At 42.3% G+C, this 25,959-nt stretch overlaps 1 protein-coding gene across 5 annotated transcripts in view; it reads left to right on the plus strand.

Annotated features, from left to right (window-relative positions):
• Window positions 1–25,959, plus strand: part of LOC148862332 (uncharacterized) — an 86,444-nt gene that overhangs the window by 3,249 nt on the left and 57,236 nt on the right. The gene's annotated exons all lie outside the window — the stretch shown is intronic.

The raw sequence follows: 25,959 nt of genomic DNA on the forward strand, positions 1-25,959 counted from the left end.
CAAAGAGATAGATCACTTAGAAGAAGAGAAAAGAGAGAGAGAAGGAGAAAAAAGAGAAAAACTTCTGTTAACAACCAGAATTCACTAAACCAATCTTGATTTCATCAAATCAACTCTTCTTGAACTCTAATTACAATGACTCTTTTTATAGATGAACTCGGATGTCCCTTTATAGACTCCAATATGGACTAGGAAACTGACTGAAAATAACTTCTAAGTTTCTAATTGTTTTAGAACTAGGACAAATCCATAAAACGCATAAGGACACTTAAATATGGACTCAACTCCTAAACTACTCTAATAACAGTAACACTTTCCTAATCTCACTAAAACCAACTTAATTTAAAGTCACCAGAAATTACTAAAAACAGTAAACCCTGAGTTTACCAAAAATAGTAATTACAAGAATAATTATAAATAGTAAGTCCAAAAGTTACCATAAATAGTAATAAAAATCTGAAAAGCAGAACCATGTTCATAAGATACCAACAACTAGAAAATAAATTAAAAAAACTGAAATAGTACCAATATCCTATAACCCAAAAATTCTGAAATTGGCATAGAAATTGGAAATTGGTTTGTTCCCCCATGAATTCTTTTCTTGGTTCCTCTTCTGCATTACCTATTTATGTATTATATCTTCTTTCATGGATCATTATTATTTTTTTCTATGCCTCAGTATTTGATTTGATTGAATTGATCATTAGTGAGATGGATTGGTAGATAGATTATTCAATTATATATTATTGTTATATCAATACCATGGGGATATGCCATATTTACTGCTTTACCTTATTAATTTTCTTCTAAGTCAGAACCTGAAAGAGAATTATTTTCCATTTAGCTGCCCTTTCTTGATAATGCAACTTTAAAGAGTTAGGGGTTACCATTACATTTGTGAAGAAAAATAATAGAGAAAGAAAAGTACTGACATGGAAAATGACAAAATCTTACTTCAGAATCGATTCAATAGATGAAACTCAATAAACATCTTCCCCTTATATGTGCATGTTTGGTCTTGTCTCAAGGGGCTTGGTATAGAGGTGGATGGTCATTCTTGTAGAAATAGGAATTCAAGATGTTTAACATCACATTAACTACATGAAATAATGCAATTGGGAGAGAAATAAACAGATTGAAAGTTTCACATGCTTGAATATGTTTTATATGTTATGTTTGATTTTATTTCTACATTTTCATTTTGAATATGTTTTAAGTGCTATGTGAAGATGATCAAGACTGCTATCAGTCTTGGAATTTCAGGTTCGAACAGAAGAGAAAGTGAAGAAGAAAGAGGAGAAAGATTAGTGAGAGGGCGGTAGAACACAGGTTTGAAAGGAATGACAGATTCTAATTAATCTGCCGCCGCCACTTCAACTTAATATTTATATGTTATGCTAGTTACAGGAAAGGATACATCTGCCCTTGGTGTTTACATTCATAACACTTAACAATATAAAACTGAAAAGTAAATAACAACTAGAATAACAAAAAAACATAACAAATAGACTAGGTACATTCTACCCTACGGACAGAGTGGCCCCACAGCCGTGGGGCCCACATCAGTTTCTCTACACTCCCCCTCAAGTTGGGAGTAAATGTTTATCATTCCCAACTTGGATAGATCCGCTTCTAGCTTCTTTCTTGATACGGCTTTAGTGAGGATATCTGCTAGTTGCATACTGGAAGTGATGTAAGGGAGGCATACTTCTTGAGATGAGACCCTCTCTCGTACAAAATGCCGATCAACTTCAATGTGTTTGGTTCTATCATGCTGCACTGGATTATGTGCTATATTTATGGCTGCTTGATTATCACAATACAACATCAGAGGCTTCTCATACTCAATACCCAACTCTTCAAGTAGAGATCTTAGCCATAGGATTTCAACCACTATGTTGGCCATGGACCTGTATTCTACTTCAGCACTAGACCGGGAGACAACACTCTGTTTCTTACTTCTCCAGGAGACAAGGTTTCCTCCCACAATGGCACAATATCCTGAGGTAGACCGTCTGTCATCAACACTCCCAGCCCAATCGGCCTCCGTATAGACCTCCACCTTCATGTGGTTATTGTTCTTGAACAGTATACCTCTACCCGGGCATCTCTTCAAGTATGTTAGTATTCTTTCTGCTGCTAGAAGGTGCATAGTTCTAGGAGAATGCATGTACTGACTGACAACACTAATTGCATAACTGATATCTGGCCAAGTGAGGCACAGATATAGGAGCTTTCCCACTAACCACTGGAACATAACTTTGTCTTCAAGCAGCTCTCCACTCTCTGCATTAATCCTGTGGTTCTATTCAATGGGTGTATCTGCAGGTTTGACACCCAGCTTTCCAGTTTCAGCCAACAGATCTAAAACATATTTCCTCTGTGAGACAAAGATCCCCTATTTAGATCTAGCAACCTCAATACCCAAAAAATACCGTAGTGGACCCAGATCTTTCACCTCAAACTCTTAATGAAGGAGCTGTTTGAGGGACTCAATCTCATGGCTGTCATTTCCTGTCACCACAACATCATCAACATATACTGCAACTAGCATCAGTGAAGACTCCACCCTCTTGATGAACAGTGTATGATCTGACTGGGCCTATACATAACCGAACTTCCCAAGAGCTAGTCTGAATCTGTCGAACCAAATTCTAAGTGACTGCTTCAAACCATAAAATGCCTTATTGAGCCGGCAGACCTTCTTACCTGTCTCTATATCATAGTATCCAGGAGGCAACTGCATGTAAGTCTCTTCCTGCAAGTCCCCATTCAGGAAGGCATTTTTAACATCCATTTGGTACAAAGGCCAAGTGTGGCTTGCTGCAAGAGATAATAGAACCCGAATGGTGGTCATCTTGGCTACCGGGGCAAACGTCTCCAAGTAATCTATGCCATAAGTTTGAGTGAACCCTTTTGCAACTAGCCGAACTTTGTACCTCTCAATGGAACCATCCGCATTGTGCTTTACAGTAAATACCCATCTGCATCCAACTGGTTTCTTTCCTTTGGGCAACTCAACTAGCTCCCAGGTATTATTTTTCAACAGGGCATCCATTTCAACTTGCATTGCACCTCTCCACTCCGGGACTGATAGGGCCTCTTGCACTGTTCTTGGAATAGGGACATTGGAAATGGAACTAAGGTAGGACCTATAGGTAGGAGATAGGCGATCATAGGATAAAAAATGGGAAATACAGTGGGCTGTAGATGTGGTACAATGTTGTTTCCCTTTACGGATTGTAATCGAAAGATCAAAGTCATCTGTAGGAGGTGAAATGGCAACAATAGAAGAAGTCTTTGTGGGTCCTGGGACTGTAATGCCTGGACCTGGAGCCGCATATGAGATTGGAGCTGGCTTGGACTATTGATGATCGGGATCGACCTGCCTGCATCGCCTATGATAGACTCTCAACTCCTGATCCCTCTGACCACCCTCACCATTGCAGCTCCCCCTCAACTCCTGATCCCTCTGACCACCCTCACCATTGCAGCTTCCATCACGCAATGGAATAGGTAAAGGAACTACCCCACTCTCACTGCTCTCCCCCTGAAGGCATGGACCTAAACCCCTACTCTCACTACTCTCCCCTTGAGGAGAAACCCGAGGATAATAGGGTGTCTCCTCAAAGAAAGTGACATCCATGGAGACAAACTTCCTCCCTAAGACAGGATCATAACAACAATACCCCTTTTGAGTTCGTGCATAACCAAGGAAAATGCATTTGGAGGCCTTGGGTTCAAACTTGGAGTGATGGGGTCCGAGAAGCTAAACAAAGCAGGTACAACCGAGTGTCTTAAGGGGAATAGAAAACAACTCCTCATGTGGGTATAGAAGGGAAAAAGGAGATCGCAAATCAAGAACCCGGGAAGGAATCCGATTAATAAGATAGACCGCCATGAGGATAGCATCACCCCAGAAGCGAATACGGACATTGGAGGTAAACATAAGACTTCTAGCCACCTCCAAGATGTGCCTATTCTTCCTTTCTGCAACCCCATTCTGCTGAGGTGTATGAGGGCAAGAGCTCTGATGGATAACCCCATGAGTAAGAAGGTAAGATGCCAATGACTTAGCAAAGTACTCTTTTGCATTATCAGATCTAAGAACTTTAATCTTGGCATCAAACTGGGTTAGGATCATTTGGTGAAAGTTTTGGGTCAGGGCAGAAACCTCATCTTGTGAACACAAGATAAACCCAAGAAAACCGGGTATGGTCATCAACAAATAACAAAAAATATCTGTACCCACCCATTGAAGGAATGTGATATGGCCCCCAAACATCCGTATGCACAAGATCAAAAGGATGATTACTCCTTTTATTACTCAATGAATAAGAGTTTCTACAATGTTTAGCAAACTCACAACTTTCACATTGCAACTGGGACAACTCAACAGACTCAAACAAAGTAGGAAACAAACTCTTTAAGGATCAAAAAGACAAATGAACCAACCGGTTATGCCAAAGCATAACCAAACTCACACTCTGGGAAACAAGTGACCTCTTACCCACTGACTCTTCCCGACGAGAACTCTCCCCGAGCAGATAGATCCCATTCGTCTCACGGCCAGTCCCAATCAACTTTTTCGTCTCCAGGTCCTGAAAAACACACCGGTCAGGGAAGAAAGTTACTGAGCAGTTCATGTGTTTGGTAATACTACTGATTGAAAGGAGGTTAGTATCAAGCTTAGGAACATGTAAGACAGAAGACAAGGAGATCGTATCTGATAACTTAATGTCCCCCTTCCCAGAAATAGGAACTAGGGAGCCATCAGCAATAGATACTCTATTCCTACTAGACGACAAATGGCAAGAGGTAAACAGTGAAGGCAAGCTAGTCATGTGGTCGGATGCACCTGAATCCATTACCCAACAAGGTTCAGTAGTACCTGGAGCTGAGGCATGGTAGGCTGAAGCTAGAGTACCTGAATTTACGGTTGTAATCTGACCATCCATCTCAGAAACACTACCATAACTGATGCTCCCAAAGCTGCCTTCTGCCTGATTTTTAAACTCCATCTCGGTCAAGTCTTAAAACAACACTTGGACTACCAATCACAACAAAAAACAGTATAGGCCTGATTTGTATTCATAGTGTATGTGCACAACTGGAATAACTCTGATATGAAACCAACTAACAAACACAAGAGTGGCTATCCATAAAGCTCTAACCCCTTTAAGAGAGTTCGAAAACCCCAAAATACTCTGAAAAACAACTTAGAGGGAGGTCTGATTTGCCTTTGCAAAATTAGGGTTTTAATCAGTCCTTAAAGTGATCAATTCAGTTGCACAATCTAATCAGTACTGTATAGATAGACTTGCAGTAGGGTTAATATGAAACCCTAGAATCTGATCAATGCCAACAACAAACTTGAGGACAGCTCTAGGTAGATCGCAAGGTTCGGTCCAGCACTAGGGCTTGCCGCAAGATCACTTTCAAACTCTAGTGCAGAAAGAAACAAGGTTGAGACAGTTTGGTGTAAACCAGTAGGGTTTTAATCACAGTAGAACAGTAGGGTTTGCTGTAAAACCCTAGTGAATCGAAGTGTAAAACAATAGGGTTTTAATTACAGCAGAACAGTAGGGTTTGCTGTAAAACCCTAGTGAATCGAAGAGATGAAAACCCAGAATGGTTCAGCCTTCCTCTCCAAATAGGTCCAACCTATCTTTTCTTAGAAAAGTAAATGACTTACAAGAAAAGAATTGTTCGCTGCCTTCTAGGGTTACCCGAACCCTAGTCTTTTCTGATCCTTCTTGACCACCAATACTCTGCAACCATAACAAAACTTCCAACAGCTGCTAGCACTTCTGGCGATCTCCAAGAATCAGTCTGCGAACTCCACCTTTTCAGCTTCTAGTCCTAAGAGATTCTCATGTGGTCGGCTGGTATTAGACTCACATAAGAAACCCTAACTTGGCTCTGATACCATGAAGATGATCAAGACTGCTATCAGTCTTGGAATTTCAGGTTCAATCAGAAGAGAAAGTGAAGAAGAAAGAGGAGAAAGATTAGTGAGAGGGCAGTAGAACACAGGTTTGAAAGGAAGGACAGATTCTAATTAATCTGCCGCCGCCACTTCAACTTAATGTTTATATGTTATGCTAGTTGCAGTTGTTAGGGCCTGTTTGTCCAAATTAAAGTGTTTTTTATTTCGTTTTTTTATTTCTGTTATGTCTGTTATTGTACTCAGGGGCACAAGGGTCTTTTCCCTTGTTATTTTCTGTCGCTCTATATATATTAAAAAAACACTAGCGCCGCCAGTACTGTTGCATTGCAAACCCTCTCTTTTCTCTTCTCTTCTCTTCTCTTCTCTCCTCTCCTCTTTCACCTATCTCTAGCCGGCTACACTGTCAAGATGGTATCAGAGCAGGAATACTGATTAAAAGAGAGCAGACCGATCAACCCTACTGTCAAGAGAAGATCGATCAACCCAAAGAATAGGTCGAACAGACTAGCAGAAAGGAAATCTGATTCTGGACTACAGAATAGCTACGACTGGTATAGTTCTCCCTCTAATTTTCTCCTCTTTACTCTCCTTGATCATGGGCCGAGTGAAAACCCTATGAATCTGGGGCGGCTGAATGCTATCGAACCTGTGTAACCCTAGTTGTCTTGGATCGTGTGATCCTGTTGGTGTGTTAAGACACCTGTAGGTCAATGCTGACCTGTCTTCTCAATGGTTTGAGTTGACCATAAGCAAGAAGGATCTCTCCTGCTGATTAGTGGCTGTTAGCCATTCTAGAATTCTGACAGGCAGGTCTGAAACTGCCGAATATTACCTCAGTTTTGTCCAGAATTTGGTACGATTTGTGCACAATCTGGTTGGTAAACCCTAGTGTGTGGGTGTGAACTGAGTGGAGCATTGCTTGTGGAGTAAGGAGGAGTCCTAAATCCGGTGTGTGGGACTGAGTAACTGCTTGACCATGTCGACTGAGAATTCTGCTACTTCAGAAATCTCAGGAAGCCACAATGGAGTGAGTGGGGGAATGGATATGAGCTTTCCCATGGCTGTCATTCCCTTTGATGGTCTGAATTACCTTGAGTGGTCTAGGGGGATAAAACTCTACATCACTGCTAGGGGGCGAATAGGATACATCAATGGGAGAGTAAAGGAACCGAAGTATGGAAGTGCTGAGCATGATAGGTGGGACCAAGAGAACAATATGGTGATGTCTTGGCTCTTGGTTTCAATGCTGCCACAAGTAAGGAAGACCTTTATGTGGGCTGAAACTGCTTGTGAGATATGGGAACAAGCGAAGTCCACTTATTCAGAACAGAGACACTATGCCAAGATATATCAACTACAAGCTGAATCTTCTACTTGCAAGCAGGGGGAGAGGAGTCTCTCGATGTACTATTCTGATTTGACATCAATATGGAAAGAACTTGATCATTATCAGAACGTGAATTGGAAGTGTGATGAAGATGCAAAAGCCTATAAGTCACTTGTATCACAGCAACGCGTGTTTGCCTTTCTCCTAGGGCTGAATCAGTCATATGAGTCCATCAGGGTACAGATCTTGGGTAGTAAAGACTTGCCATCAGTTCAGGAGGTGTATGCCTTGGTGCAGTCAGAAGAAAGTAGAAGAAGTGTGATGAATGGTGTAGAAGGGGAGTCAGTTGCCCTAGCAGTCCGGGGAAATTCAGATACAAATGTCGGAGGTGGTTTTAAAAGGGGTGACACTCAGAAAAAAACAGAAGATAAAAGCAAGCTTTGGTGCACTCACTGCCAGAAGACACGACACACTAAATATACATGCTGGGATCTCCATGGAAAACCTAAATGGGCATAGGATTTGGGCAAGAAGTCAACACCGGATCAGGGCAAGAAACCAGGCCAGCAGAATCAAAGAAGGTATAACTCAGCTAATCTGGCATCGACAGAGACTAGTCCTTCCGTAACTCAGGAGAGACATCTCGGTTCTGACCCTAAAGAAGATATTATCAATTCCTTCCGTGAACATTTGGAATTGTATGATAGGACTCTCTGCCAGGTGGATTCTGGGCCTACTCCTTCTACCTCATTTGCGTCTACATCAGGTAATGCCACAGCCTTCCATGTGTCATCTCATACTACTGATTCACCTTGGATTATTGACTCCGGAGCCTCAAATCACATGACCGATAAGTCAAATTTGTTCCAGACATATAACCTTCTCTCTGGGAGAGATAAGGTAAGACTGGCTGATGGTTCTTTTTCTACCATAGCTGTCCACTTGGCCTTACTCTTCCAAATGTCCTGCATGTTCCGAAATTACCTATTAATTTGTTGTCCATCAGTAGTATTACTCACTCTTTGAACTGTTCAGTCACCTTTTTTCCGTCTTCATGTGTGTTTCAGGATTTGACCTCGAGGAAGACGATTGATAGAGGAAGCATGGTGGATGGTCTCTACGTGTTGGAGAATAATGCTGGTCTAGTGGCAACTGAGTCCACAAGTTCGTCGAGTGAGAGTCAGGCCTATTTATGGCATAGTCGTTTAGGTCATCTTTCTTTTGAGTTGTTAAAAGTTATGTTCCCAAAGTTGTTTGAGTCATTGTCAATGAGTCAGTTACAGTGTCAAACTTGTCAGTTGAGTAAGCATTGTAGAAGCTCTTTACCTTTAAGAAATAAAAGATTTGAATTTCCCTTTCATATTGTTTATTCTGATGTTTGGGGCCCTGTTACAGCGGCTGGCTATAAGTATTTTGTTACGCTGATTGATGATTATTCTCGATACACTTGGGTTTATCCTATGCGATCTCGAGATGAAGTGCCACAAATTGTGAAAGATTTCCAACGCATGGTGTTCACTCAGTTCCAAACGGAAATTCATATTTTCCAGTCGGACAATGCAAAGGAATATTTCCATAGTGATCTCACAAAGTTCTTTAATTCGAGTGGGTCACTTCAGCGAAGCTCTTGTGCCAGGACACCCCAACAAAATGGTGTGGCTGAACGAAAAAATCATCATCTACTCGAAGTTGCTCGTGGCTTGCTGATTCATATGAATGTGCCAAAACAGTTCTGGATGGATGCAGTATTGTGTGCGACATATATCATCAATCGCATGCCCTCTCGGCTACTAGAGTACAAGGCCCCACATCAGCTCCTGTTCCCCACAGCCCCGCTGTCCACCATTCCAATGCGCGTTTTTGGGTGTCGTTTTGTTCACAACCTCTCACCTAGTCGTGGTAAACTTGACCCTCGGGCTATTCCTTGTGTTTTTCTTGGTTACCCCTCATCTCAAAAGGGGTATTGTTGCTATGATCCCATTGCCCGCAAGTATTATGTTTCCATTGATGTCTCATTCTTTGAGAGTCAACCGTTCTTCTCGGTTTCTCCTCAGGGGGAGAGTAGGGTTGAGGAGAAACAGGCGACGACTCAGATTCAACTACCTCATTTACCCGATTCTCCGCCGTTCTGGGTTTTCCATCGTCATCATAAGAGCCAGCAGAGTTCAAGAGCCGTGGAGCCGGACACTATGCAACCAACATCATCGGATTCACCCGAGGCAGATCTGTCTCATCAGCCAGGTACACTTGCTCCCATTGCTCCTTTAAATGTTGATTCACATGTCCCCAATGATCTTAATATTCCTATTGCTAAGAGAAAGGGTGTTAGATCTTATACCACTAATCATCCTATTTCTAACTTTGTGTCCTATGAGCATATTTCACCCTCGTACCGTGCCTTCCTCTCCTCTGTGGATAGTGTTCCCATCCCTAAAACCGTGGCAGAAGCTTTGTCAAAACCTGAATGGACAGATGCAATGAAGGAAGAAATCGATGCCTTACATAAAAATGGCACGTGGGAGTTGGTAGATCTTCCTGAAGGGAAGGAACCAGTGGGGTGCAAGTGGGTGTTCACAGTGAAACACAAAGCTGATGGAACTGTTGAAAGGTACAAGGCTAGACTGGTAGCAAGAGGCTTCACACAGGTATATGGAGTAGACTATGCAGAGACTTTTGCCCCTATAGCGAAGATGAACTCCATCTGGATTCTCCTTTCCTTGGCAGCAAATCTTGACTGGGATCTTCACCAATTGGACATCAAGAATGCCTTCCTGAATGGTGACTTGGAAGAGGTGTACATGACCCAACCCCCAGGGTTCAGTGCCAGAGGCAGTGAACGAAAGGTGTGCAGGTTGAAAAAGTCCTTATATGGATTGAAACAATCACCTCGGGCTTGGTTTAGTAAGTTCCATGTAGCAGTCCAACAAATGGGGTTCAAACAATGCCAGTCAGATCATACCTTGTTTGTAAAAAGAGGTGAAGGTAAAATTGCTGCTCTTATTGTGTATGTGGATGACATAGTGACCACAGGAGATTGGGAGGCTGAAATCCAAAGACAAAAAAAATTCTTAGCCACTAAATTTGAGGTGAAGGATCTAGGCCCCTTACGATACTTCCTTAGAATTGAAGTTGCCTGCTCTCACAAGGGCATCTTTATTTCCCAACGGAAGTATGTACTAGATCTACTAGAAGATACAGGCAAGTTGGGGTAAAACCATCTGATTCACCTATTGAACCTAATCACTATCTGGGAGATAGTCAGTGAGAGTTTTTGAAAGATGTAAAGATGTTCCAGAGACTCGTGGGGAGACTTCTGTATTTGTTTATGACCAGGCCTGATATTGCCTATGCAGTGGGTGTCCTTAGTCAATTCATGCACAGCCCGATGACAACTCACTTTGAGGCTGCAGAGAGGATCTTGAGATATCTCAAGAAATTTCCTGGAGCTGGTTTGTTGTTCCAGAAACAGTCACTTAAAAGTGGAAGTATATACTGATGCAGATTGGGCAGGAGCATTCAATGACTGGAAGTCCACCAGTGGTTATTGTGCCTTTGTAGGAGGAAACCTTATCACATGGAGAAGCAAAAAAAAAAGTGTGGTGGCTAGATCCAGTGCTGAAGCAGAGTATAGAGCGATGGCTCATGGGGTTGCGGAAATCATGTGGATAAGAAATCTGTTAGGTGAACTGGGTTTTGCAGTAAACAATCCTACTTCACTCTACTGTGACAATAAAGCAGCCATCAATATTGCTGCTAGTCCAGTTCTGCATGATAGGACGAAACACATTGAAGTGGACAAGCATTTTATCAGAGAGAAACTTGAAAGTGGAGAAGTGTGCACACCATATGTCAACTCGGAAGAGCAACTTGCAGATATCTTCACCAAAGGTCTTCATCATGTGCGGCACAAAGATTTGTGTGACAAGTTGGGCATGATTGACATCTATGCTCCAACTTGAGGGGGAGTGTTGGAATAATGTTAGAATAACTTAGTTGCAGTTGTTAGGGCCTGTTTGTCCAAATTAAAGTGTTTTTTATTTCATTTTTTATTTATATTATGTCTGTTATTGTATTCAGGGGCACAAGGGTCTTTTCCCTTGTTATTTTCTGTCGCCCTATATATATTAAAAAAACACTGGCGCCGCCAGTACTGTTGCATTGCAAACCCTCTCTTCTCTTCTCTTCTCTCCTCTTTCACCTATCTCTGGCCGGCTACACTCTCAAGAGTTTCTTTTAAAATTTAAGTTTTTATTTTTTGAATTAATATTATTTTAATTTTATTTTGAATTTTTAAATTCCATGCCTTGTTTCAAAAAGGTGTGTGCCTCTCTCTATGGCTTGCACTTTAAAACACTATATTCAATTTGTAATTGGTGTGCAAGAATAGGAAGGAAGGTGGATTAAGGTTGGGAGGTTGGGTATAAAGAACATTACATTGCTGGGAAAATGGCTTTGGAGATTTCCCTTGGAAATCAACAACTTGTTGCAACAAGAAGAATCCTATTTCCTCTTTACATTTCCTCTAGAAGTGCTGTAGCGGTCTCTCTTGTAACTTTGGTTTGAGGAGAGGTTTGAGAGATTTTGAATGGTCTCAAATTTCTGATCTTATCTCTTTCTTGGAGGGTATCCATCTTGATACTACTACTACTGCTATTGATTCCCAAGTTTGGATATGGGTGGGACTCTGGACTGGTGGCAAGGGCTACTAGAGCCTCTCCTTGGAGATCCATACATGCCATCCTTTTTCTCCCTCTCTCAGTTTAAAGGGGAACTTGTGTCTTCCTTTTTTGGTCTCTTCTGAGTTTACCTTTGGTTTTGATTGGGATTTGGGTTTTAGAAGAGGCCTTAGGGACTCAGAACTTGAGGATGCTCTGGAGTTAGTTCAGATTTTGAATGGAGTGGTTTTAGACCCATCAAAAAAGGGATAATAGGATTTGGACCTTAACCCCTTCTAGCTTCTTTTCCTGTGCCTCCTTCTTCAAGTATTTGGTGTACTCTGCTAACAATAGCTTCTAAAATTTCCCAGTGAAGGAAGTTTGGGGTAAACCGGTCCCTCCAAGGATTGGAGCTTTTTATTGGGAAGCCTTTTTGGAAAGATGTAATGCCTGTGATTTACTTCAAAGGAAAAGGCCTAATAGGTGCTTGTCTCCACATTGGTGCATCTTATGCAAGGCTAATGGTGAAAGCCCCTACCACTTATTAGTTTCTTTTTTTTTTATCAATAACATAAATCTTTATTAATGAATAATACTTGTGAAAATTAATTACAGAAAATGGAGAGTTTAACTATCTTAACTCCCCAACATCAAAATGGCAACAAAATACTACAAATGTGCTCAAAACAAAGAATCCTTAGCCACCCCTTGGTTAGCTAACCCATCAGCCATTGAGTTAGCACTTCTCTTCACCCAGCTGTATTGCACCTCTAAGTCCTTACACAGCCAATTAAACTTTTTCTTCTCATTGTTGTAGCTTCACAAGCCACTGATATCTCCTTTCAGCCACCTAATCACCACCTTCGAGTCCCCCTCAATCATAAGCATCTAATGCTTAATTCTTTTGCTCTTTGGATTCCTTCAAGAACTGCTAGAATTTTGGCCCTAAGAGAGTCACCCTCTCCAATTGGCCTGGAGAACATTAAAGTAATATACCCCTCCTCATTCCTAAAAACACCCCCTATCCCAGAGGGCCCTGGATTCCTTAAGCTACATCCATCAAAATTCAGTTTTATGAAAACGGCGGGAGGGGGGGTCCAAGTGGGACTATAGTTCCTTTTATACATAACAGCAGTAGCAACCTCTTTCCACTTTCTCAGCATGTCTGCCATAGAGAATTCGGAGAATATCTCCATTGATTTCAGCCAATGAGCAACCTCTTTCCACTTTCTCAGCAGTAGCAACCTCTTTCCTCTTTCCACTTTCCACTCATGGGGGGATTCCAAGTATACCTAAAAAGGGAAAACACCCACTCCCAAACAGTCTTAGTAATTGGACAAGTAACCATAATATGATAACCCGTTTCCCCATCAGCTTTGCAAAGAATACACCTATTGGGAAGTAAACAGCAATTGGGCCTCTTTCTTTGAAGCAAGTCATTTGTGTTAACTCTTTCTAGGAAAATTTTCCAACAAAAACTACCAACCCGTGGAGGAATGAGTTTGCTCCAAATCTCTTTAACCGGGAATGATAGCCCAAGTGGAGTAGTAGGTTGGACTAATGTTTCAAAAAACAAAACACAAGAGAAAGAGCCGGATGAAGAACGGGTCCAGATTCTGGTGTCTCTCTTACTAGGGTTCAAGAAAACATTTTCAATGATGGTTAGCAAAGATGACATACACCCCAAATCTGTATCCCTTATTGCCCTTCTCAACCCTAGATTCCACCCAAACCCAGAAGAAGAATCAAAAGGAACCAAGAAGGAGGAAATGGGTTCATTTTTCAAATCTGACAAAAAAAACAATGATGGAAATTGGTCTTTCAGGGGTAGGTCCCCAACCCAAATTTGCTCCCAGAATTTTATTCGATTACTGGAGTTCAAATTGTACCTGATCCAAGGGGAGAAAACTATAAGCAGATCATGAATGGCTTTCCACGGAGATACAACAATAGTCCTTGCCAAAATTCCAGGATCCCAGTCATTCTCATCCAGCCCATGTATGCTAGCCACAATCTTCGTCCACAATTTGTCCCTTTCCAACAAGAATCTCCACAACCATTTCCCCAATAATGCCATGTTCCTTTTCCTGATATTCCCAATCCCAATCCCAAGCCCCCCTAGCTTCTTGCTCCTATTTACTACTTCCCACCTCACCCTATGGTCTTTTTTCTCCACTCCTGGTTTCCATAAAAAATCCCTCATTAATTTTTCTATCCTGTTGGAGATCTTTGTAGGAATCTTAAACACTGACATGAAGTAAATAGGAAGGTTGGAAAGGGTAGACCTAAACAAGGTGATTCTCCCCCCAAGAGAAAGATAATTTTTCCTCCAAGAAACAAGCCTTTTCTCAAATCTCTCTACTACCGGGTTTCAAAAGCTTTCATTCTTGGGGTTATCTCCTAAGGGGAGGCCCAAATAAGTGATAGACCACTCCGAGATAGCACGCCCTAACACACCTGCACAATCACTTACTTCCCTTTCCTCCAAATTCACTCCCACCACACAACTCTTATTGAAGTTCACTTTAAGATTAGACATCTGCTCAAAGAGTTGTATTGTCAGTTTTAGGTTTCTGATCCATCTTATATCCCCACCTTCACAAAATGGGATTGTGTCATCAACAAATCGCAAGTGTGTAAGTGGTACTTCTCCCCTTCCGACTCTCCAACCTCTTATTAAGTCTCTAGAATCAGCTCTATGTAACAGTCTCCCCGGGACATCTGCAATCAGAGTAAAGAGAAAGGGGGAGAGCGGATCACCTTGTCTTATTCCTCTCATGGCCGGAAAGAAATCCACCGCAGTTCGATTCACCAATATCGAGTAATGGCAACTCTTGATATAACCCCAAATCCATCTACACCATCTGTCTCCAAAACCAAAACTTTTCATTACCTCCACCAAGAAGGACCAGTCAACTAGGTCTAAGCCTTCTCTAAGTCTAGTTTGCAAACCACTCCCTTTTTCTTGGATTTCCTAAAATTCTCTAAACTTTCATTTGTAATCAAAATTTGATCAATGATCTGCCTTCCCTTCACAAAAGCTCTTTGATTGGGTGTGATAATGGCTGGAAGAACTTTCTTAATTCTTAGAGACAAGACTTTTTCAATTATCTTGTACAAACTATTCACCAAACTAATCGGCCTGAAATCCCTTGGATGTGATGCCTCTTTCTTCTTAGGGACCAATGCAATGAATGTGGAGTTAAAACCCGGATTAATATCCCAACAATCCTGATAAAATGCCATTGTAAATCCATCTGGGCCTGGAGCTTTCATTCTATCCATTGAAAATACTACTTCCTTTATCTCCTCTAAGTCAAAGTTTTTCTCTAATCCTACTTTGGTTTCTAAACTAAGAGTTGGCCATTCCAGCCCCTCCACCCAAATCCTCTCATTTAGAGGCCTTCCAAAAATTGATTTAAAATGGGTTGCAAAAGCCTCTGCTATTTCTGCTGGTTGGGAAAGAACAACTCCATCAACTTCTATCTTAGAAATGATATTCTTCCTTCTTCTAGTATTTGCCATAGAGTGAAAAATTCTAGTGTTTCTGTCTCCCTCCTTTAACCATTTACATCTAGACTTTTGTCTCCAATTTATCTCTTCCTGCAATAAGAGATGCTCCAACTGCTTTCTAACCCTCCATCTCAATTCTCTGTCTTTTTCTCCAAAAGAACCCCTTTCCTCCTTCAAGTCCAGTTCCTCAATTTGCTCCATTAAAATCTTCTTTCTTTCCTCCACTCTTCCAAATTCCAGACGGTTCCACTCCTTTATTTGAGATTTTAGGAATTGAATCTTTTTGTGGGATCTCATCCCCTCCCATTCAACTGATAGATTGTGTTGTTCCCACCATTCTTTGATCTTCTCTATGAATCCCAGATGGATCAACCACATATTCTCAAACCTAAAGGGAGCAGATCCACCTCCTCTTATGTCCTCCTTACATGACACTATAGGCCAATGGTCTGAAGTGAGTCTAGGGAGTGCTCTAGAATTTAGGTTCCCCCAATGCTCTTCCCAATCTGTTGAGAACAAGAATCTATCTAACTTAGAGTAGATTGGGCTAGATTAAAGGTTGGACCAAGTGTAGATATTGCTTTGGATCAGGAATTCCTTAAGCTCAAAAGTATCCACAAATTGATTGAAATTTCTCATGCTGGTTGTCACTCTTTGTCTGGGATTGTTGGTTTCCTCTGTGAATCTTACTACATTAAAGTCCCCCCACACACACCAAGGTCCTTCCCATAGGCCCCTAATATCACTCAATTCTTCCCATAACCTCTTCCTCTTCCTATAGTCATTGGGGCCATATACATTTGTTAGTACCCATTCAAAACCATCTTCCACCAGCCTGAATTTCATAGAAATTGAATGATCCCCTATCAGTTCTTCCAAACTTACCACCGCATCTTCCTTCCACAATGTTATGATCCCACTCGAGGCTCCCCAAGATGGAGTAGCCACCCACTTTATCCCTTTAGAACTCTAGACACTTCTTGCCCATCTACTATCAAAGTCCATTCTCTTGGACTCCTGGATTAACACCACATCCGGATTGAACTTCCTAATTGCTTCTTTGATAGTTGCTCTCTTCCTTGCATTACCCAATCCCCTCACATTCCAGCTTAGATTATCATCTCAACTTTAGAATTTAACCCTAAAAAACCACAGGATATCTATTTGAATCCTTTCCTTCTATCCCCTCTCACCCCAAACTTATTATCCCCCTCGATATCTCTCTTTAATCTCTCCATTTCACTCAGTTTTCTTTTCTTAATCTTGCTCTCCTCCTTTCTTTTTATTAAGGAAACTTTTAGATCATTTATATTCTTCAGCTTACACCCCAGCTTTCCAACAAATTCAGCTATTGAATCATCCTTCCTAGTCTCCTTCCCTTTTTCATTTCTGTTCTCTCCATAACTAGTCCTCTCCTCCATTCTAACCTCCTCCTCCTCATTGCACACCAGCTCAGACCCATTTGTAACTCTCCTTTGTAGCTCATTTTCCTCGATTTCACCCATTGTGCTCTCAATGGTTCCCCATATTCTTTCTTCCCTTAAAGTTCCCTCCATCCTCACCTCTCCCCCCTTCTTTCCTTGAGGACTCAGTGTGGCCTCCTTCTCATGGGCTTCTGAGACTGGACTGGGAATGGAATCTGGAACAAGAAAAGCAGAAGCCGCATCAGTAGCAAAAGCTAAATGAACAGGGTTAGCAGGGTTACCTGGGTTCGGCTGGGCAAAGGGAATTGGGATTGTAGGCGGACAGATGGTTGTCAAGCCCTGTGTGTCAAAATTGGAGTTTTCTGTCTCCTTGTTTTGGAGGGAAATATTCCCCGTCATTCTGTTTTCACAACGACTGCTCCCCTTACCCGATTGTTTACCATTCTGTGATTGTGATGTATTCTTGCTCAGTTCTAGGTTAACGTAAGCTAACACCTCGGTTTTCCGTACAGAACTAGTGCTTGAGAGAGGCTTTTCCAGTTCTGGGCACCAGAATTGCCCCCCACCTCTTTGATTGTGAGTCTCTCTGTTTTCAGCCTCTGTGTTGTGCATATCTGCCTCCTCATTCCCATCTTGTTCTCCCACCAAATCTCCATGGAATAGGAGGTCCAAGTTTAGGGACTCCCTGTTATGGTCTTCTTGAGATCCTTCATCTTCAAAGCTTCCAAAACTTGAAATGTCGTCTGAACTCTCCTCCTCAAAGTCACTGTCTGAACCACAGCTTATCCACCCTTCGTCTTCTACATCCCTCTCTTCTTTCTTATCCCTCAATTAGCGCGGATTAGGGCGATCTGCTGCCCTACTTTCCTGTTCCTCAACACCCAGTCGAGGGACCCAACACAGAGACGAGTTTCTCTCTCTGTTCAGCATTTTTCCTTTTGTTTCAGTTCGGCCAGTGCAGTTTTGGAAGATAAATGGGATTTTTCATCTATTATCTCCCTCTTTCTTTCCCGACCCACGTAACAACTTAAGTGTCACGTGGGCCTCTAAGAGTGTTTATGCTATCCAGCTCACCCAATCTTCGAACCGGCTCAGAGTGTGCGCCGTGGTTATTACCATCTGAACCCAAACCCCCTCTTGCCACATCAGCATAGGACTGTTGACCATAGCCAAAAGTCTTTAATTCAAAAAAATTTGAATTAATTGCTTTAAATGGAGTGCTTTGGGACTGGTTAACCTCCTGCGACTGTTCTCCTTCTGTTTTCATTGTACCAGTCTTCTTCTTCAGCCCCTGAAAGCCACGTGTACTCTAACCGGCCACCTCAGCATCTCCCTTTTCAGCTGTTTGTCTTCCCCAAAGCGACGCCTCAGCTTCTGAGGCAATCCAAACTTTGTACCAGGCACCATCCGAGCATATCTCAATCGAATGGGGCACTTGTTCTGGTTTCAGTCCTGCAACTCTAAGTTCCGCTGCTCACAAGCTCCTCTGGTTTATCTCCAACACTACTCCACCCAAGGTTTTTGCTAGTTTTTCGATAGTTGTTTCGTTCCAGAGGTGAAAAGGAGGTCCTAGCAACTTAATCCGAAAGCTACCTTCTTCTGGTTCGATTTCATTACAGATTGGGACCCATTTTTGTATCTGTACCAATCCGCCATCGATCTGTATCGTGTTGAAGCTCCACTTCTGAACATCAACTTCCAGGATAGCTTTCTTCTCAGAGAAAGGCAATAGTATAGCATCACCTTCCAGCTTTAACTTTTGTGCCACTGCATCTAGGATTTTTGTCCAGTCCTTTACTTCCCTTTCAACCGTTAGAACCATTCTGTGCTCCCAATTTTTCCTCCCTTCTTCAACTGTTAATCTCCGACGTATGGTTGAGCTTGCTACCATTACTTCTTGACAGACAGGGGTCTGGTCGAGGTTGGTATTAGGTAACCACTGGGGGGAGGAGTTACTTCCCTTCAGTGATTCTTCTGCTGCCTCACTCTCAACTTTCAAGAGGAAAGATTGAAGACTGCCAGCAAAGGAGGCCCACCCTTGTTTCCTCAGACCTTCAGGCATGCAAATCATCTGCTTTTTATTGATGCCAAAGTGTTCTGAAACTGTGAAAAACCAGCCTCTCTCGTTCCTCTTCAGAACCGCTTCGTATCTTTTTCCAGAGTAGCCGAAAGAATGTTTCCACCCTTCTGCCTTGATTGAGTTAACTGTTCCATCTACGAAGCCTTTCAGCCAGAAATAGGCTTCCTTTGGTAAAAGGATCATAGCCCTGCTACCTTCCCTGACTTTCAGGTACTCTTTACCTCTTGCTTGTCCCTGCTCGAAGATGAATCTCTTTGTTTCAATGCTTAGATCTTTTCTCCACCTCCCCGCCAGCCTAAAACTTTCCTCCACTGCCATTCGTCTCTTCTCCCTTCTAACTCTGTGTAGTTTGTCACCCTATTTGTGTTCTTTTTTTATCAGCTTCTTGATTCTTTCATCTTAATAAAGGGTTGTTTACCAAGTGTGAATGAAGAGTTCCCTTAGTGTTCAAAATCAGTTTTCCGAGCGAATTATTTGGTTGTTTTGGCGTTTCTTTTTCTGAGATTTTTTGTTCTAGGTATTGGGAGATGAAGTTTATGAAATTGGGATCAAAGCTATGCGTTCAGGCGGATGGCAATTGTATCAGAGTTTGAACTTTCCAGAAACGTTGCCAAACCTCCATGAAAACCTCACCCACAACTTGTAAACCACAACACCTTAACCAGTAACCCTGCTTCAATCATTACCCACTCTGTGAAAGCCACAATACCTTAAACCAGTAGCTCTGTTTTAAACCTTACCCACATCTTGTCCCTTCAAGTTGAATCCAAATGTTTTTCCTTTCACCATGTAACCTTATCCAGTGACGAACTGCTCAAGATAACTGAGCTGGGCAGGGGTTGCACTTACCTCACAAGATACAGCTTAGATTGGTTTGTTCATTTTCTACCACTTATTAGTTTCTTGCCCTTTCAGTTCTGATATTTGGGTTTGGTTTATGGATCTATTTGGTTGCAGGTGGTTCCCTCCCCCAAGCATACAAGGTTTGTTTGCTGCTTCTTTCTTTAGGTGGCCAAAGAAAAGAAGTAAAATCATGTGGAGATGTTTGAGAGCTGCCATCTGTTGGACTTTGTGGGAAGAAAGGAATCAAATAACCTTTTCTGAGAAAAAAAGAAAGAAAGAAAGAAGAGCTGATTGAGGTCATAACAATTAGGGTGATGCAAGGGCTAAAAACTTTGGAGCTGTTTATTGATGTCTCTATGGGTATGCTGCTAAACAATTGGAAGGAAGTGGCCTCCTCTGTGCCGATTCAATCAATGGTGTGCCCTCTGTGGTCGCCTCTTACCCCGGGGTTTTTGAAGTTAAACTTCAATGGAAGTAGTCAAGGCAACCTGGGACAATCAGGTGTTGGAGGTGTAATCAGAAATGAAAGTGGGAAGGTGGTTGTATTATACGCAAGTCCCATTGGGTTGAGTGACTCTCTTAGAACTGAACTGTTTGCATTGTTAGTAGGGCTAAGGAAAGCAAAGGAGCTGAGCATCCAAATTTTTTTTTTTTGAGAAAAGTTAACAATTTTATTGTTGAAAGGAGAGGTACACAAGAGTGTGTACAAATACAAAAGAGGGGCTAGACCCCTGAGAATTACACAGGAGGACAGAAATCACAGTACAGAGTCTCTAGAATAACTCCTAATTTTGCTAGACCATCTGCCATTGCATTTAGTTCCCTTGGGATCCAAGTTAGAGAAACATTCAAAGGAGCCAGGAGGTCCCTTGCCTCTGATAGGAAGTGACGAAGTCTCCAAGGTCTAGTTTCCTGTTGTTCCAACTATCTTATAGTATTCGCTGAGTCGGCTTCAATTGAGAAGCTTTGGATATCCAGTTTGCTGACCAGGCAAATCCCTGTTAGAGCTGCTAACACTTCTGCCTTTGTTGAGTCAGCTATCCCAATCAGACCACTATAAACCCAGCATGTGTGGCCATTCTCAACTCTTAGAATTCCTCCAATGCCAGCAGCTCCGGGGTTACCATAAGTACTTCCATCAAAGCTGAGAGTCCAGATTCCTTCCCTTCTAACTAAAGGAGTTCTGGTAGAGAGTGGGGTAGGAGGGGAAGATACCAGGAAGTTATATATGTTTCTGCTGAGATCATTGATACTAACTCCTGTGAACTCCTCCGAACTAGAGGCCCACAAGTTTCTGTAGTGGTTGATGTGGTTGATCAGTTCACCTTTAGATTTGGACCTATTTTCAAACAGCCAATTGTTTCTTTCCTCCCAAATTCCCCAAAGAACAGTGTGCAGTATTATCAGACAATAGATCTTACCTCTCTTGCTCAGACCTATTCCTTGCCACTGAGAAATCAGATCCTGCAGATGCTTAGGAGCCACCCAACTGAAGCCGACTAATTGAAGAAAGAAGTTCCAGATGCTGCTAGCTACTGGGCAGTGTATGAAGAGGTGGTTTGTTGTCTCTCCTTCACATAAGCATAGTGTACAGGCGTGAGGGGAGATATAAAGTCTTCCAAGATTTTTCTTTTGCAGTAACTCACAAGTGTTCACTCGCTGCAGACAAGCTTCACAAACAAAGAAACTCACTCTTGAGGGTATAACCTTGCACCAGATCTTCTTGTGAGGGAAATCACTATCTCGAGTATCTACAACCAGAGCTTCGAAGAAAGACTTGGACGAGAACTCACCTCTAGGGTGGGGTTTCCAGACTCGGGAATCTTGGGAATTTGGGGAGATGTAGGCTTCACTAAGAGAAAGGAGTTCAGTTAGCTCACTGATCTCCGGATCCCTTAAGGGTCTTCTGAAGTTCAGGTTTAGGTTTCTTTCATTGCTGGATATGGGAAGGCACTGGGAGATGGTTGCACTCTTATTTATAGTAAGGTTGTAGAGCCTGGGATATAGATCTGCTAATGTGGAGTTGCTCCACCACAAATTCGTCCAGATTTTTATTCTATTACCGTTACCCACCTTGTATCTAATGAAAGAAAAAAAGGTTGTGAATAGCAGAAATACCTTTCCAGGGATTAGAGAGAGCTGATCGGTTTGATTGGAGATTGCAGTCCCAACCATTTGCATTTAACCCATACTTGCTGGGGATGATAGTTGTCCAGAATTTGATTCCGTGGGGAATCTCCACAACCATTTTCCAAGAAGGGCAATGTTTTTCTCTTTTAAATGCCCGATTCCTAATGCCCTTTCTTGACACCTCCACCTTCCCAAAGGAAATCTCTTTGGATTTTCTCAATCTGTGATCTGATTCTTGCAGGGATCTGAAATACTGATAGGAAATAGACAGGCATGTTCGCAAGGGAGGCCTTAATAAGAGTGATTCTACCCCCTTTTGATAAGTAGTAGCTTTTCCAAGTAGCTAACTTCTTTTCACACTTTTCCACCACAGGTTCCCAAAAGCTTGAATTTTTTTGGGTTACCTCCTAATGGCATGCCTAAATAAGAAAGGGGGAGATTTTCCACTCGACAATTCAGAGTTTCCTTGAAACTTTCCATCAGGAACTCTTCAATTTGGTTTATTGCTGCTAGGCTGCTCTTAGAGTAATTTACCTTAAGCAGTTCAGCCCTGATACTAGTTCAAAACACTAGAGCACTCTTTTCACATTTGAGATGTTCTCCAAATTGACTTCTAAGAATAAGATGACATCATCAGCAAAGAAGAGGTGGGAAACATTTATGGCATCTCTTCCGACCTCAAAACCTTTGATCAAATTGAGGTTTTTAGCTTTCTCCATAAGCTGGATGAAAACATCCATTACCATTGTAAAGAGGAACAAGGAGAGGGGACATCCCTGCCGTAGACCCCTGCTGGCCTTAAAATAACCTTTAGGCTCTCCATTGATCATGATCGAGAACCAGGTAGAATTAATACAACCTTTCATCCACTGCAGCCATTTTGAACCAAAACCCTTCAAGTTTAGAATCTGGAGCAGGCAATCCTAATCAACCTTATCATAAGCTTTTTCAAGGTCTAGTTTCACTAGAAGGCCCTTCCTTCCGCTCTTCCTTCTCTCTTCTATGACTTCATTTGCAATTAAGATGCCATCTACAATATGTCTTCCTTTCACAAAAGCAAACTGGGTTTGCGAAATGAACTCTTTTAGGACTTCTCTGAGTCGTTTTGCCAACACCTTTGCCATTATTTTGTACACACTCCCTACTAGACTTATTGGCCTGTAGTCTTTTACTTCCAAGATACCATTTTTCTTTGGAATGAGGCATATGAAAGTGGAGTTAATTTCTTTATTGACCACCCTCGTGGAGTGGAATTCTTTAAAGATTTCCAGAAGGTCCTCTCTTACTACTTCCCAACAGATCAGGAAGAAGAAGATCGGGAACCCATCAGGCCAGGTGCTCTATCTCCATCCATATCAAAGGCTGCTTCTCTAATTTCTTGCTCTTCAAATTCCCTTTCAATCCAAATTCTCTGTCTTCTGCTAGAGTCGGCCCTTCCCAATTTCTTAAGTTAAAGCACCTAGCCCTTTCCTTGGAGTAAAGAGATTTGAAGTGGTTTAGAAAAGTCTTAGTGATCTCTACATCTTCTACTTCCCTATGGTCCACCTTAATTTTTGAGACAAGATTCTTTCTACGCCTACCTGATGCATAGTTGTGGAAGAATTTTGTGTTGTTGTCTCCTTCCTTTAACCATCTGACCCTTGACCTTTGCCTCCAAAAAATTTCTTCTTTTCGGATTGCCTTTTCCCACGAACTCCTTAGAGCATCTCTCCTTCCTTCTCCATCCAGGTCTCCTGATTGCTCTTTTTTGTCCAACTCTTCCAGCTCCATGAGGATGGCATTCTTTTCTTCTGTGAATGATTTGAACTCTTCTCTCACCCAGTACTTCAGTTTTCTTTTCAAGAGTTTCAGCTTTTGCAGCAATCTGTACCCTGCCCAACCTTCAGCTTTACATTCCTTCCACCATAAAGCTACATTTTTCAGGAAATCTTTGTGATGAGTCCACATCTTCTCCAATCTGATTGGGTGTTTTCCTTTCAAAGGCAGATCTATTCTCAAGACTAGAGGCCAGTGGTCTGAACTACAGGGAGGTCTGATTTCTTGGAGGAGATTTGGAAATTTCTCTGCCCAGTCCAAGGAAACCAGAAACCTATCTAGTCTGCAACTTATTGGATTCTCTTGGAAGTTTGACCAAGTGAACTGTCCGTTGTGGAGAGGAAGGTCATAGAGGTTGTACCTCGATATAAAACTGGAGAATCCTCTCATGCTTCTAGTTGTAGTTCTTCTGTTGGAGTTTTCTTGAGGGAACCTTGTTACGTTAAATTCACCTCCTAGAACCCAAGGGATTCCATCAAACTCGTGGAGAGCATCCAATTCCTCCCAAAAACTTTGCCCGTCTGAAGGTGCATTAGACCCGTATACTCCTATCAGAATCCAACTAAATCCATCAGACTTATTGGTGAAAAGGACAGAGATTGAGTACTCTCCTCTGTCTATTTCAGTACCGGAAACCTCCTCTTCACTCCATGCTAGGATAATTCCCCCTGAGGCACCTAAAGCTGGAAGAAAGACCCATTTCTTGCCACGGATTCCCCAAATTGCTCTCAGAAGCTTCCTATCCACTTCTTTTTTTTTGTTTCTTGAAGGATGACAATATCTGGTTTTTCTCTTCTCAGGGTTTCCTTTACCAGGTTTATTTTTAGTTGGCCTCCCAACCCTCTGACATTCCGGCTTAATAATTTCATTGAGCTGCTATTGCTGATTTTCCCTTAACCGCCCTAGGCCTTGTTGTTTTTTGATCTGACATTCCCCATTGAAGTCTCCTTAACTCCCTTTTTGAGGTCCTTTTGCCAATGGTCACAAATTCAGCCTTCTGATCTGCTTCTTCCCCCTTTTGAGTCCTGTCCCTTTTCTTTGCTTATCCCCAATTTCCTGGCCATTTTGGTAACTTCTCTTCCCGGATTGTTGTCCCGTCTGTGTCTATCAGAACTGAGCTGCCTTTTCTCTGACTTTTTGTGGGTTCTTGGGTTAATGCATGGTTGGGAGAGGTCTCCGTTCAAACCTGAAACATAAAGGGAAGAAGTAAAATGAGCCCAGATTTGGAGAAGGCAAAGAATGAAAGACAAGCGGGGTATGGGAGGGAGAAAAAGAAACTCTGGTTCGAAGGCTAGATTCTCATCTTCCATCTCTCTCTAGGCTTGCTGGTTCACAATCTGTTCCATATTCAGGGTGAACGAGGAGTGTCTGTTCGAGGATATCCATGATGCCTCATGCTTCCTTTCCAGAAAACAGAGCTTTAGCCCTTGAGAACGCCACCTCCCTGGGGTCTGGTTCTGTCTCTGTTTTGTAGGGACTTGCCTCTTCTTCAGATTCGGATTTGTCTGCCTCGAGTGGAGAGGATGAGCTTGGCTCTTCTTCTGGAGATAAACCTCCCTGTTATGTTTTCCTGAACTTGGGGGAGTTTCAGGCATTGGCTCGGTGAGAGAGGAAGAGGTCTCAGGTGGGCTTGGGCCTGGCAGAACTTCTCTCGATCTTGACAGATGGGCTTTGGGGGAGGTTTGGCCCAGCACTTATTTCTGATATGGGTCCGTTAAATGAGGCCTGTTTGGGGCCAGCCCAGATTCTGGTTCAAAATTGAATTTTGAAAATTCAAGTCGAGAGGGGTTGGCCTGCCTTTCTTTTTTGGCTCCTTTTTTTATAGAGCCTAGAAGAAGCTTTTTTAGGTAACTCTTTAGGTTTCTCCAAAAGAGCTTTTTCTGCTGGTTTCCTTCCTTCTAGCTTACGAAAGAACCTCGGAAAGCTTTTTGTTCCTGCAGAGTCTTCAGCTCCTATTTTGGGAAGGGGGAGGTGAGTTGACTCGGCGGGTTAGGGAGGAGACTCGGTCGTCTTCTCCACTTCGACTGGGAGGTAGAACCAGACTCCGCGCTCTAACAGAGGAACGGAGCGGGGAATCGCATGAACTCCGCGGCTTCTAACCTTTAAACGCGCAAAACTCAAGGCTGAAAGATCTTTAGTTTTCCTGTCGATTTCCTCTAAGCCGCCGCACAAGCTTCCGATTAGGATGAAGAGCTCCTCAGTCCAGAGGTGGTTGGGCAGCC

This window comes from Nelumbo lutea, chromosome 3, assembly GCF_056320005.1.
Source record: "Nelumbo lutea isolate HS-2025 chromosome 3, American lotus-T2T, whole genome shotgun sequence".
Classification (NCBI taxonomy): domain Eukaryota; kingdom Viridiplantae; phylum Streptophyta; class Magnoliopsida; order Proteales; family Nelumbonaceae; genus Nelumbo; species Nelumbo lutea.